At 41.5% G+C, this 13,736-nt stretch overlaps 1 protein-coding gene across 1 annotated transcript in view; it reads right to left on the bottom strand.

Moving 5' to 3' along the window:
* The window catches only part of TMEM260 (transmembrane protein 260), a 102,222-nt gene that overhangs the window by 66,678 nt on the left and 21,808 nt on the right, over window positions 1-13,736 (bottom strand). The gene's annotated exons all lie outside the window — the stretch shown is intronic.

Here is a 13,736-nt window from a genome sequence, read left to right as displayed (position 1 = left end):
ATAAACTCACCCCTATTTTGTTCTCGGCCACTTGACTTTCCTAAAGCAGAAAAGCACTAAAATAGTTTTATTATTTTTTTCACTACTTTGTGTGTTATTTATTTTAAATAAGGAATTATATGCCAACATCATACAAGCATTGTTGTAGTTATTGTATGTACAACTCTATCATCCAATAAAGTAATGTGTAGTTTCTGGATAAGGAACATTTCTTCAATTTGAAGTACGATGCCAAAATGATACCCTTAAATCCCCCTGATTTTTTCCAATGCTGTAAAGTACAGCATTAGCAAAAAATACCTTCCAATTATTAAAAAATGTTGTTGTTAAACACCCCTGTGTGTTCTGGAGAACAGGGTCCAAGGTCCCATGTCTAAACTGAATAATCTTTTATTCATTATATTTTAAGTCAAGTCTAAAACATTACACTACTTATTGTATTCCCCCCCTTTCTTAAACTACATAGCCAAAAATAGTGCCAGAGCAGGACTTTAACTCTCATTGAATTATTTTAATAGCACTATATATTTTACATTGCTTTTCAAACCAGAACCCCTTACGTTCACTCTCCTCCATAGCAGATCTTAACAACTTTGGGTACCACTATGTTTTCGGATTCTGGAATAAAGCCCATGCAAATGTCATAAGAACATACAAACTCCATGCAGATAGAATCCCTGTTTCATGCTGGTTACCATAAATTCATAAGCACTGTAAACTGTGCACAAAAACCTTGCCTGCCTGTTTTTAACTTAAAATATGAAAGAATTCTACCTGAGATTAATCCTTCACTGTAATGTCTATAGCGAGCATACCCTGCTGGTACATTTATGTTCACAGTAGAAAGGTTGCAGAGGTTAAGTTCAGGTCACAAGACAAATTAAATTGTAACAACCCAACCGACATTGTATAATGTCTTCTCGCACTCAATCAATAGGGCGCTGTTAGCACTATTACCATAGAGATGGCTTGCTCTTTACCGAGGGCTGTCTTTTGTTTGACAAGACAAATTTACCACTTGAACTGTGACGTTCCCCAAGGACATGTACTTCATCAATTATTTGTATTCTTCATACTAAAACTATTTTCATATTTAAATCTGTAGGAGCCATGGCGCTATCAATTGTTGTCAGGCCGGACAAAGAATGCGTTACAGACAACGGCAGCTATCTGATCAGCGTACAAGCATCGCTTCAGAGAATAATTCTACTCATTTTTTTTCCGTGTCCAATGAAATGTTGCTCAATTAACTTAAAAAAAAAACACAGATATTTATTTATTTAATGAATTCTATATAGACTGTATCTTAACATGGTTGGTTGAATTATGATGTTAGGGCAATGGCCATTTTCTTTTCTTTTTTTTTATTTGTAAACAGGAGCAAAAAATACATTTATTTTTGGCAAAAGCTGCCTTTAAATACCTGTAAAGAGTTCATTATAAACAGCGTTTTTATAGCAGACATTTGTCTATGTCCTACTTTGAGCAGCATAAAGGAATTAGATATTGTTTGTATCTTGCACGATAATCCTCTCAAATACGGGTCAGACGAAGGTTAGGAGTTTGAAAAATGTCCACATCAAAGCGAAGCAAGGTTAACAAAATCCCAGGATCATGTGATGGAGAATGTTTGCTTTTTATAAGGGTTAGAGGTTCACATAAAAAAACAAAAAGTGCCAATTCGTGTTTTTTTTTTCTATTTTATATAGTGTTAGATAGTGACTGCAAACAACAATATATCAATAAGTTCCATTACTCTAGCTTACAAATATAATATTTTCTTAGCACTTAGAGTAGCCCTAGTTTTATCATATACAAGCAGACAGAGGTCAATTCAGAATTTATTATATTCTCTTCCAATAACAGCCCCATCTGTGTGCTACCTACACCTATATAGGGTAATATCTGGTCAGAAGAAAAGAAGATCACATCAACATAATATTTTGCACTCATTAGATCACTTACCCTTTTCCCAAAATGATATCAGTAGTTGGCACCAATCTAGTTGTGTATATTTTTAAGTATGGCTATAAACATTTATTGTGTCAACCTAAAGAAGTAAAACGTATGGAGTGTGGAATCTGGGCAGTTGTAGTGTTGAAGTGAATTTATTTTCAAGTTTTTAGTACTGGGTATTATTTATTTTTTGCTGTCTGTGCTATCTTTATTTTTATCATAGAAACACAACCGGAACTAAGTGGAAATCTCTCCAAAGAGAAGGTCCACTGAAATAGGTATCCCTACTGAAGGATATCCCTAACCCTCCACTGAAATAGGTATCAATAGCTACTGAAGGATATTCCTAAACCTACAGGTGACAGCTGTAAAAATGTTGAATTTTACATGCATTTCTCTCCTGAAGACACGGTCACCAGGCGGAAATAAAAGCGAGTGAATCTCCCAAGCGGAACTTAGGCCTCGTACACATGACCGTTTTCCTCGACAGAATCCATCAAGAAACTTGGTGGCAGAGCTTTTTTGCCAAGGAAAATGGTCGTGTGTATGTTTTTCATCGAGAAAACTGTCGAGGAACTCGATGAGAAAAAAAGAGAACAAGTTCTCTTTCCCCCGTCGGGAGTCTCAATTTCCTCGTCGTGTTCCTCGTCGGGCTGGTTTTCGACAAGAAACACGGTCGTGTGTATGCTTAGAAACCCGCGCATGCTCAGAATAAAGTATGAGACGGGAGCGCACCTTGGGTAAAAGTAGCGTTTGTAATGGAGATAGCACATTTGTCATGCTGTAACAGACTGAAAAGTGCAAATTGTCTCTGACCAAACTTTTACTTAACACGCAGTAACATGAGATTAGCAAAAGCAGCCCCAAGGGTTGTGCCAGTGGAATCGAACTTCCCCTGCCGTCGTACGTGTTGAACGTCACCGCGTTTGAGAATGACGAGATTTGGTCTTGACAGTGTGTACGCAAAGAAAGCTTGTCAAGATTCTCGACAAGCCTAACAAGGAACTCGTCGAGGAAAACGATGTTTCATTTACGACGAGTTCCTCGGTCGTGTGTATGAGGCCTAAGAGTTGCTTAATCGCTTGCCACCTGATGGCCAATAAAGGGAGATTTCCAATGCAGAGAAAAAGGAGCAGGGATGATGGCAACATTGGTGTAGAGAGGGGCAACACGAAGACAAACAAAGAGACAAGAATGCGATAATGTAAGTATGCTGTGACCTTTACTCTAGTGACCACAATATGGGGGGGAAAAGAATTTTTTTTCATATGAGCTACATTTTGCAAGAATACAGTACAGCCTAAAAGCTCAGGCCTTCCCCTTTTCTCCCAGACATACAGTACCTTTAGCGCACAGTTCACATTACTGACTTTTTTCCCTAATCTGGGAACCTCTGCTCAATATGCAAGAGAGCCATTTTCGCACCCACTGTAAGCTCCTTGGTGTCTCTTCTATACAGAAAACCTAATAACCAATATTATGTTGATGCTCATAGTCATCAATTAGATTCATACCTTCCTTGAGTGTTGAAAAGCAACTGGTGATACATGAAACGGACAAGGCAGAATTTACATTGCCCAAATTTAACACTAATGCCACATACACACCGTCGGAATTTCCGACAACAATTGTTCGTGTGAGCTTGTTGTCGGCAAATCCGACCCTGTGTATGCTCCATCGGACATTTGCGGTCGGAATTACTGACAACAAATGTTTGAGAGCTGGTTCTCAATTTTTCCGACAACAAAAGGTCTTGTTGGAAATTCCGATCATCTGTAGCCAATTTCGACGCACAAAAATCCTATGCATGCTCTGAATCAATTTGACGCATGCTCTAAATCATTAAAGCTCGTCGTAGTGTTGTACGTAACCACGTTCTTGACGTTCGGAATTTCCGACAACATTTGTGTGACCATGTGTATGCAAAACAAGTTTGAGCGAACAGTCTGTCTGAAAAAAATCCACAGGTTTGATGTCGGAATGTCCAATCGTGTGTACGCAGCATAACTCTTGCGAATATGTCCAGAGCAAAACAAAATATTCAAAAGAGAAGAAATTGGCTGCACACCTTTGCCGACCTAACAGATTTATTGAACATGTAATGGACTGCCACCATGACCAACTCACTTCTCTGTGAAGAAGCACAATATCAATGTGAAACACGTCAACTTACGCCTGGTCTATGTGTTGGTCCTGGTGGCAGTCCATTACATGTTCAATAAATCTGTTGGATCGACAAAGGTGTGCAGTCAATTTCTTCTCTTGGGTATTATCATACTCACCTTGAGCAGCGGCTTGTTTTCTGTTCAAAGCATGTTCATGCTACCCACGCTGATCAAGTTACATTGCCTCTTTATCAACTTACATTGTGAAAAGAGAATGAAAGTGATACAAAAAGGAATTTGTATTTATTTTTTTTAGAAAAAATTGCAAACATCTCATACAGACATGCTCTGTGCAATGGTTTTGCACAGAGCAGCCCTGATCCTCCTCGTCTTGGATCTCCTTCCAGCACTCTTCGTTCCTGCTTCCTAGCCGCTTGCTATGGGGGCATTCGTGTGTTCTCACTCCCGAGCCCTGCGCTGTGTCCATTGACACACAGAATGGGACTCAGCCCTACTTCCCGCTCCCTCCTGACTAGCTGTGATTGAAAGCAACATTAGCCAATGGCTCCCGTTGCTGTGTCTGAGCCAAGGAGGAGGAAGAGAGCCAAGATAGCAGCTCTCATGCATATTGCTGGGAGCTGGGGGTGGGGGGGGGGGGGAATTGCACACTTTTGTTTTACATTCATGCATAGAATTTACAACCACTTTAAAGGAAAATCAGCTCAGATGCTGTGGGCAATAATATAATTTCAGACAGCCAAATGACACAGGAAGCTCTACTCCCGTTGACTGGTATATTATTGTCACTAATCCCCGTTCGTGTTTTTTTTTTTTTGCCATCATGAGATTTATTGTAGGGGGAGGAGAGTGTAGGAGGGCAGAGGGTGGCTGGAGGATGGTAAGTGGAGAAAGCATGTCCACATGGGTCCTTAGCGCACACCCGTTTCTAGCTTTTTGTGTACAAGTTACTATAATTATAGCAGTGAACTTCCGCTGGCACGGCTATAGCAACTTGTACACAAAGGGCTGGAAGTGCTGTTCTCAGTGTGCATGCGCAAGATTTACCATTGCATGGAGGGTGGAGAAGCACCTGAATAACTTGGAAAAGTACGGCACTGGCTTCAAATGCCCTTACCTAAAATATGGTGAATGCGGGAACAGCCTATTTTTTTTGTGGAAATACAACAGGTTATTATCGCTGAATCAGCTAAATGGGATAATCAATCCTTTTACTTGCTGATAGTGTTTGTTTAAAATTCAGGACCACTGCCCAAACTGAGAGAGTTCAGTTCTGCTTTATTAGGAACTATTTTTATAGTAAATCACATTTTAAAGTGGAACTTCACAAAAAATGGGAAGTTCCACTCTTCCTCCTCCCCCTTTCCCTGCCATCTTTGGAATACTTTTTTTGGGGGGGGGTGTAGAGGTTTTGGTGGGTCCCCACTCACACTTTTGCTCCAATCCCTCTCTGCCCGCAACCTTCTGGGACACTTCACATGTCCCAGGAGGCCACGAGATCATTCACAGGGTACAGCACAGATCGCACATACCCAGTGGGAAGCTGGCTGTGCAGTAGATATGTGCATTCCCGTTCGTACGAATGTTATTTTCGTACGAAAATGTTAATTTTCGTACCCGCAGAATAATGTGTACATACGAAAAAATTTAAGCACCAAAATACGAAAACAAAGGGATTACGAATGAGTCTCATAACGAACAACCGCAAATACGAACGAACGATCCGACGAAAATACGACAAAACGAAAACGGCAAAAGAACGAATATGACATCTATAACAAAAGACTTGCATTCTGTATTTTGTTTGAATTCTTGTTCTGTTCGTATTTTGATTTTTAGTCGTATGTTCATATGACATCTAACAAAAGATTTTCATTCTGTATTTTGTTTGAATCCTTTTTCTGTTTGTATGTTCATATGACATCTTATAACAAAAGATTTGTATTCTGTATTCTGAATTCCTTTTTTCTGTTCGTAATTTGGTTTCAAAATACAGAATGAAAATCTTTTGTTATAAGATGTAATTTTCGTTTTTTTGAATAGGCAGTGAGTGTAGTTAGTTAGTGAAGCAGCTTCTCTTTTGTGCCGAGTACAGAAGTACAGTAAAGCCAAATAAACTTTTCTGTGGATTTTCATCTGAAGGGAGAGATCAGTTGGCCAGACTTTTGAACCTGGAACCCAAAAATGGTTTTCTGATGGAGTTTAAAAACGAACGAACGTTCGGTAAAACGATCGTTTTTATGTTTGTTGTTAAAAAAGTCTGACCAAGTGTATGGGGCTTAACATAGTTAATATGGATGATCCGCGTGTTGAAAGTGCCGCGAATCCCGCGATATATTTATGAAAGTACAAAATGACGAAAATTCACGAAAATTATTGTCTAACAAGTAACGAACATGAATTAAACAGAATAACGAACCATCCCGCATGTACGAAAATAAAACGGTAACCAAAATACGAAACGATCGGAATACGAAAAAATTGCGTCGTACGAAAAACGAACGGGAACGAACAGGAAAATGGGCGTCTTACGAAAAACGAACGGGAACGAACCAACGGAACGATACGAAACAGAACAAAAAAAAAACGAATTTTTTTTCTGTGCACATGTCTACTGTGCAGCCGCAAGGAGTCAAAGCCAGATTCCCTCAGTTTACATGCCGGGAACATGAAGACCAGCAAAGAACCTGCCCAGATTAGGATGGCATCGGGGGTCCATGGATAGGTGAATGTCTGTTTAATAAATGTCAGCAGCTGACTTTTAAAGTAGCTGCTGACTTAATTTTTTTGCAGAACTGACTGAAGCTCTTTATTTAAAAAAAATGACTCTGGGGAAGATTTACTAAAACTGGAGCACTCAGAACCTAGTGCAGCTGTACATTGTAGCCAAATCATCTTCTAACTTCAGCTTGGTCATTTAAGGTTTGACAATAAAACCTGGAAGGTGATTGGTCTCTATGCAGAGATGCATCAGATCTTTCACTCTCCAGTTTTAGCAAATCCCCCCTCCCTCCCCTCTGCTATCCATATTTTATCAATTGTAGACAGATAATAGGACAAAGTTATCTTTTTGACCTCCCGCAGCAGGAAATGTCAGTAGGGGGCGGATATAGTCCGTGCACAGTCCAATCTGAGCGAGAGTGATCCAATTCCATCTGCTGTTTGCAGGATAGCTGCTCTGACAGGAGTGGAGAGAGCACAGCACCCGCCTAGATCTGACCCTGACAGAGAGAGCACGGGGGCCAGGAGAGAGTGCAAAGGCCTGAAGGCAGCTGAGGGAAGCTGGATGAGAGGGGCGGCAGTCTACAGAGAAACCAATGCCCTCCTCCTTTCCCCCTCAGCCGCTGAATGCCTGCGTGAGGGAGAGAATCAGGCATTCAGTGGCTGCAGGAGGAAGATGAAGGGATCAGTTCCTCCATAGGCTGATGCCCCTCTTATCCAGGTGTGCTGGGGCAGCCACATTGGCCCCCTGGAGCATGGGGCTGGGTTGCATTTGCGACTCCTGCGACCCCTGTAACTACGCCCCTGAATAAGCGGTCAGCACCATCTGTTGAGTGCTTATCTCTTAAGGCATGCAATGTGGTGATTGGTGAACAACTCCTGAAACTGGTGGGAGACAAAGAAGAATTGGAAACTGTTTAAGCTAATTTTTGCACTGAGCACATAATGTCAAATGATTTGGTCTTGAAAGAGGAGACTCTTTTAAATGATATGCATAGTTTTATTTGCACTTATATTTGGTTATTGTAGATTTTGATTGTTATCATTTCAATTGTTGTTTGATGGTTTAGACATTTTATTTACCTAGCTAGTATTTATTACGTTTGAGAACACCAGGGTGCTCGGCTATACACTTAAAGCAATGGAGAAGACTGGCTGAAGATTGAAATCTCCAGATGCAGAAGATGGCAGGAGCAGCAATGGAGCGACAAGAGCTAGCTCAGACCTTGTACTGCTTAATACAATTTTTGTGGGTACCCTTCTTATTTACCAAAAATTGGGGTTTAAAGTTGTTGTAAAGGCTAAAGATTTTTTTTTTTTTTGTTTTACCATAATGCATTCTCTGCAATAAGATAAAAACCTTTTAGGTGGAGCTCTTGGTCACGCCTTCAAATCACGAGTCAGCACAAGGGGCTCCCGATCATGTGACTGCTCTGAGCGCCAATCACAGCATTCACAAGATGGAGAGGCCGAGCTGCCTTTCGGGTATTAAAGGCTACTCAAAGGGATGCTGGGAGGCAGAGTGAATGGGTTAATGAAACACTTTCATTGTTATCACAAGGGTTCGTTTTCACAGTGCTGTGTCTCAGATAGGACAGTAGGAAGGTAGGTGTGATTACACTTACCTCTAGCAGTCCTTTCCTAAAGTAGAAGTTGACCCTAACACTAAATCTCTGAATCTACTTGCATCCACAATCTAAGACTAACCTTTCTAGCCCTCTAAAGAAGAAATCGCTATGCATACCTTTTTTTGAAGCTGCTCTAGTCCGATCCTACGCTGAGCTGTCAGCAGCGCCCTCATTGTTGATTTATGTGCAGAGGACGCAGCCGACAACGGAAACCCCATAGTAAGTCTATGGGTGATGTAACTTTCCATTCATTTCCCATCCAGCTGTGTCCTCTGCAGAGCTTCCGCTGTTGGAGACCAGACCGAAGCGGTTTCAAAAAACGTATATATATATAGCGATTTCTGCTTTCCGATTTCTGGGATAGATAGGTTAGCCTTAGATCGTGGATGCCTGTATGCCTGTAGATTTAGAGATTTTAGTGTAAGGGTTGACTTCAAATTTAAAAAAAAATTTAAACATTTTTTAGACAAAGAAACAGCTTTCATTGATGAGTGGCAAGTCGAATGTGGTTTACTCTGCCCTCCAAATCTTAAAGTATAACTAAAGGCAATACTTTTTTTTTTCATTTTGAATAGAGTGGATATGGATTAGAACCCCTGTCAGTTTTTATTGCTGTCTGTGCCCCCGGTAGGAAGATTCACGCTCTCTATTTGTCCCGTTTACCATTATCATTAAAAGAGTAAAGTAAAAGAAAATCCCAAATTCTTGTTGTCCTCCGAAAAGTAAAAGAGGGGAAATCTTCCAATGGGAACTAATTCTGGTAACCTGGGGGGTCCCAAGGAATTACCTTAATTTGCAGGAATTTACTCTTACTTCCTGTTTGGCTATGGGACAGGAAGTGAAGGGAAATCTCTGCCATAGTAAACCGATTGCGAAAAAACATCTGACATGGGTTATAATCTTAACTTGCGTTATGCAAAAAGTAAAAAAAAAAAATAATACTTTTGTCTATAGTTCTACTTTAAAGTAAACTTGCCTCAAGAGAAATTATAGATCAACTGCATTCTTACCTGCCGTCTTTTCAAGATATAAATGCTCATCCCCTGTACTGAAGTTGCTTACTCTGATTGCACTGCATTCTGTAACCTTCTCAATTAGAAGCTGCTGAAAGTCAGGTAAAGCATGCCTTATTTCCTGGCTGGGGAGGACAAGCATTATCCTGCCCTTTCCTCTCAAGCCCTACTCTCCTTAACCCCTATCATTCATAGGATTTCAAACCTTTGAGACATGAAGGGTTCAGAAATACCTGAGCATTACCTAGGGTGGTCTACGCACACAAACTTTAATGGCCTTCCAGTCTTAGTCCGTAGGGTTCAATATTGCATTGGCCCACCCTTTGCAGCTATAACTGCTTAAACTCTTCTGGGAAGGCTGTGCACAAGATTTAGGAGTGTGTCTATTGGAATATTTGACCATTCTTCCAGAAGAACATTTGTGAAGTCAGGCACTGATGTGGACAAGAAGGCCTGGCTCACAGTCTCTGCTCTTGTTCATCCCAAAGGTGTTCTATCGAGTTGAGGTCAAGACCAGACCAGTCGAGCTCCTCCATCCCACACTCACTCATCCATGTCTTTATGGACCTTGCTTTGTGCACTGGTGCAAATCAATTGGTGGAGGGGGAGATTATTGTGTAGGGTTGCCCCCTTAGTTCCAGTGAAGGGAACTCTTAAGGTGTCAGCATACCAAGACTTTTTGAACAATTTCATGCTCCCAACTTTGCGGAAACAGTTTTGGTATGGCCCCTTCCTGTTTCAACATGACTACGCACCAGTGCACAAAGCAAGGTCCATAAAGACATTTGCTCAATACAAGTCCCAAGAACAAGGCCATTTTCCTTATGTCCTACGATTTCAGATTTCAGTTCATAGATCGTGTTGGTGTGTGGCAAAAAAAAAGTGATCTAATACATTGTAATGTGCTGCAGCAAAAGGAAAACCTTTATAAAAAATAAATTCAAGAAAGCACAGCAATGCATGTTGATAGCACATTGCAGTGCAACACACATTACAATGCATGCCAGCGTACATGTGTTATGCACCCAACAAGGTGCATATAGTTGTGTGAATGGACCAGTGTTGTACCCATGACTAGGCATATAATTGTACACCATTTATAAGCTCTAGAGCGCACACAACTTATAACTAACTGATGCATCCAGTTATGTTTCATTACAATATCTGGGGATATATAAATACAAAAAAATAAATATAGCTGTAATATGATGTTACACAGCAACATACAACATATTTTACGATTATATACACATCTGGTTTAATGCTCCATGCAAATCTAAGGAGAAGAAGACTCAGATGAAAAGTATGCTCTAGGGAAAATAATATCCATGCCTTGTGCCCTAAAGACCACTGGGATTTTGGCACCATTTAAGAACCTGTCAACTGACGACATTCTTATTTTAGTGGGTGGTCAAGTTCAGACGAAGTTTAAAACAAAAGTTCAGAAAGATCTAGTGTTTATGGGTCAATAAGCACGCACATCACAGAGACAAGAAAACTGGCAGTTGAGGCGGCTCGCAAGACTGGCTTGGCAGCCAAGCAAAAGCACCATCAAAGCTGTAGTCCCAATTAGTAAGATTGGCTAATGTGGCGATAAACTAACATATCTGTAGCTTACAAATAGTTCTGCTTTATCAAATACAACCATAAATGTGGACACATCCAACCAGATTATTATTACACTACTATCATTTCATTGCACATTAGACTTATATTCACTCATACCATCATAAACCCATCTGTTTGTAGAATGGAAGTTAATGGTGCACTCCAGCCAATAAAAAATGATGTAGATCTAAGCCCAATCACTAAAATTACATAAAAACTGTAACATGATAATGTAATCTCAAAGGTTGCTTAAAAGTTGCAACTTTCAATGATAGAATACCTGTACTACGGGAGAGTCAGGACGCTCTCTACGTTGCAGATAGAGAAAGGAGCTGTGTGTTAGTGGGCGTCCTGACTTTCCTGTAGTCCAAGGGAGGGCGCGAGCACGACACTCCACACCAGGGAGAAAGCCTTGCATTACTGTGTGAAGTTACACACAGAAGAACAGGAAGTAAGGATTTCTCAGAAGAAATAAGGACATTTAAAAGCAAAATTGAAGGATGAGGTAAGTGAAGGAGGACTGCACTAAGGTAAAGGAAGCGATTTAGGGAAAAAAATTGTACCTTTACAACCCCTTTAAATGAAAGGTTAACTGCAATAGTACAAGATAAGATGAAGTTGTTTCACAAAGTATGGGACCCATGGATTAGATATCTGACCAATGACCCCAGGACACTCACAAGCTAGATTTTATTATTGGGAGACGGGTCTCTGGACATGGAGCCGTAGTCCCCCCCCCCTTTTTTTCTCTTCTTTCCCTCTCCTCTACACTTTCTCTATGTTGTTTTCCCCCCTCTTTCAATAATTTTAATTATTGGGTTTTCATTTCTGTTATATTTGTTATGTAGCTTTTATCACTCACTCTCGGCTAATCATTATCTACTTGGGCTGCAGGGGGAGACGCCCACGCGACCGGAAGAGCCAGCTCCCCCGATGGTAGGGTGAGGAGATGGTCCTTCCCAGCGGGTGGTACGCACCCTATGGCTTAGGATTAGGAGCATGCATTAGGTCATAGACACAGTGGCACTGTGTATAGTGAACGATTCGCAGTAGAGAATGGCATGTATACCATGTAGGGATGAGCTTCATGTTCGACTCGAACATCATATGTTCGACCTTCGTTGAATAATGAACGTTATGGGCCATTCGTGCCAAATTCGAGTGGCGTGTCACGGCCCATAATTCACTGCGGCATTGCAGTGCATTGCTGGCTGTCACCATTTGAGGAGGCCACGAGGATGGTGAGCAGTGACAGTGCATGCATCAGTGACACTGTCCCTCTTATCCACCTGTTGGAGCACACGCTGCATAGAATAATGGACAGGGCCCTTGAAGCAGAACAGAGGGAGGAAGAGCAGGACTTCCTTAGCTCTCAAGGCCCTCTTTATCCAGACAGTGTTCCTGCTTGCCCGTCTATCACACAGGAAGAGGACGAGGACGAGGAGGATTGTGTCAGCATGGAGGTGGAGCCTAGCACTCAGCATCAGCAGCAGTCTTCAAGGGATCAATTACAGTCCCAAGAAACCCATGGACTTGTACGTGGCTGGGACGAGGTGGCAGCGGATCCTGTCGTCCTCAGTGACCCAGAGGACTCTGCACCGAATGCCTCAGCAAACCTATGCTGTATGGCCTCCCTGATCCTGCAAAGCCTACGGAAGTATTCTCATATTCGTGCTATCAAGGAGAGGGATCATTACTGTCTGGCAACCCTCCTTGATCCACGTTACAAGAGTAAGGTTGCGGACCTTATCTGCAACGCGTTCCCAGAGACTGGGAGGTTACAAAATCTTGGTCCTGGACAACGTGTTGCTGAGGCTCCGGTCAGTCACAGAAGGAGCGGTGGAGAAGGTGTCGGTCTGACTGATGCGTTCAGACAATTTTTTAGTCCGCAGCCCCCAAGGTATGACCGGTTCCAGAAAACATCGCCAGCGTCTGTTTTACATGGTGCGGGAATACCTAGGGGCAAGATCAGACTTGGACACCTTTCCCACCCAAAATCCTCTGGCTTACTGGGTCTTGAGGATGGATCACTGGCCAGATCTTGCACAGTATGCAATTGAGCTACTGGCCTGTCCTGCATCCAGCGTTCTTTCGGAAAGGAAAATTCAGTGCTGCTGGAGTCTTTGTAACCGATCACAGGGTGCGCCTCTCCACCGACTCGGTCGATCAACTGACCTTCATAAAAATGAATCAGGCTTGGATCACCACCAGCTACCAAGCACCAGATGCTGATGTAACTGAATTTTTTTTTAAATGTCAGATCCCTTCAAGACTGCCTATGCTGATGCTGAGTGACTATCCTGTTATGCTGAGTGACTGTCCTTTTCCTCCTCAATGATCATGCTGATAGCTTGCAAGAACATTTTTGGTTCTGGGCACCGCCACCAGTGGCTAAGGCCCAATTTTTCTGCCACTGTGAACCTAGCCTAATTGCTATTCTAAGCTACCACAGTTAACATTTATAGTATTAGTATTTAGATTATGTTCTATTGTTCACAGGGTGATTGTAAGTGTACTGTTGCAGCATCTGGCTGTTTAAATAGTGTAAGCTCCATGAGCAGGGACCTCATACTCTGTCTGGATTAAATCGTATTGTAATTGTACTGCCTTCCTTTATATTGTAAAGCGCTGCTTTTTTATTAATAATAATAATAATAATAATAATAATAATAATAATTGGGACAGTA

This window comes from Rana temporaria, chromosome 13, assembly GCF_905171775.1.
Source record: "Rana temporaria chromosome 13, aRanTem1.1, whole genome shotgun sequence".
Taxonomy (NCBI): Eukaryota; Metazoa; Chordata; class Amphibia; order Anura; family Ranidae; genus Rana; species Rana temporaria.
The sequence above is the reverse complement of the archived record's forward strand: the minus strand, read 5'-3'. Positions and strand labels throughout refer to the sequence as shown.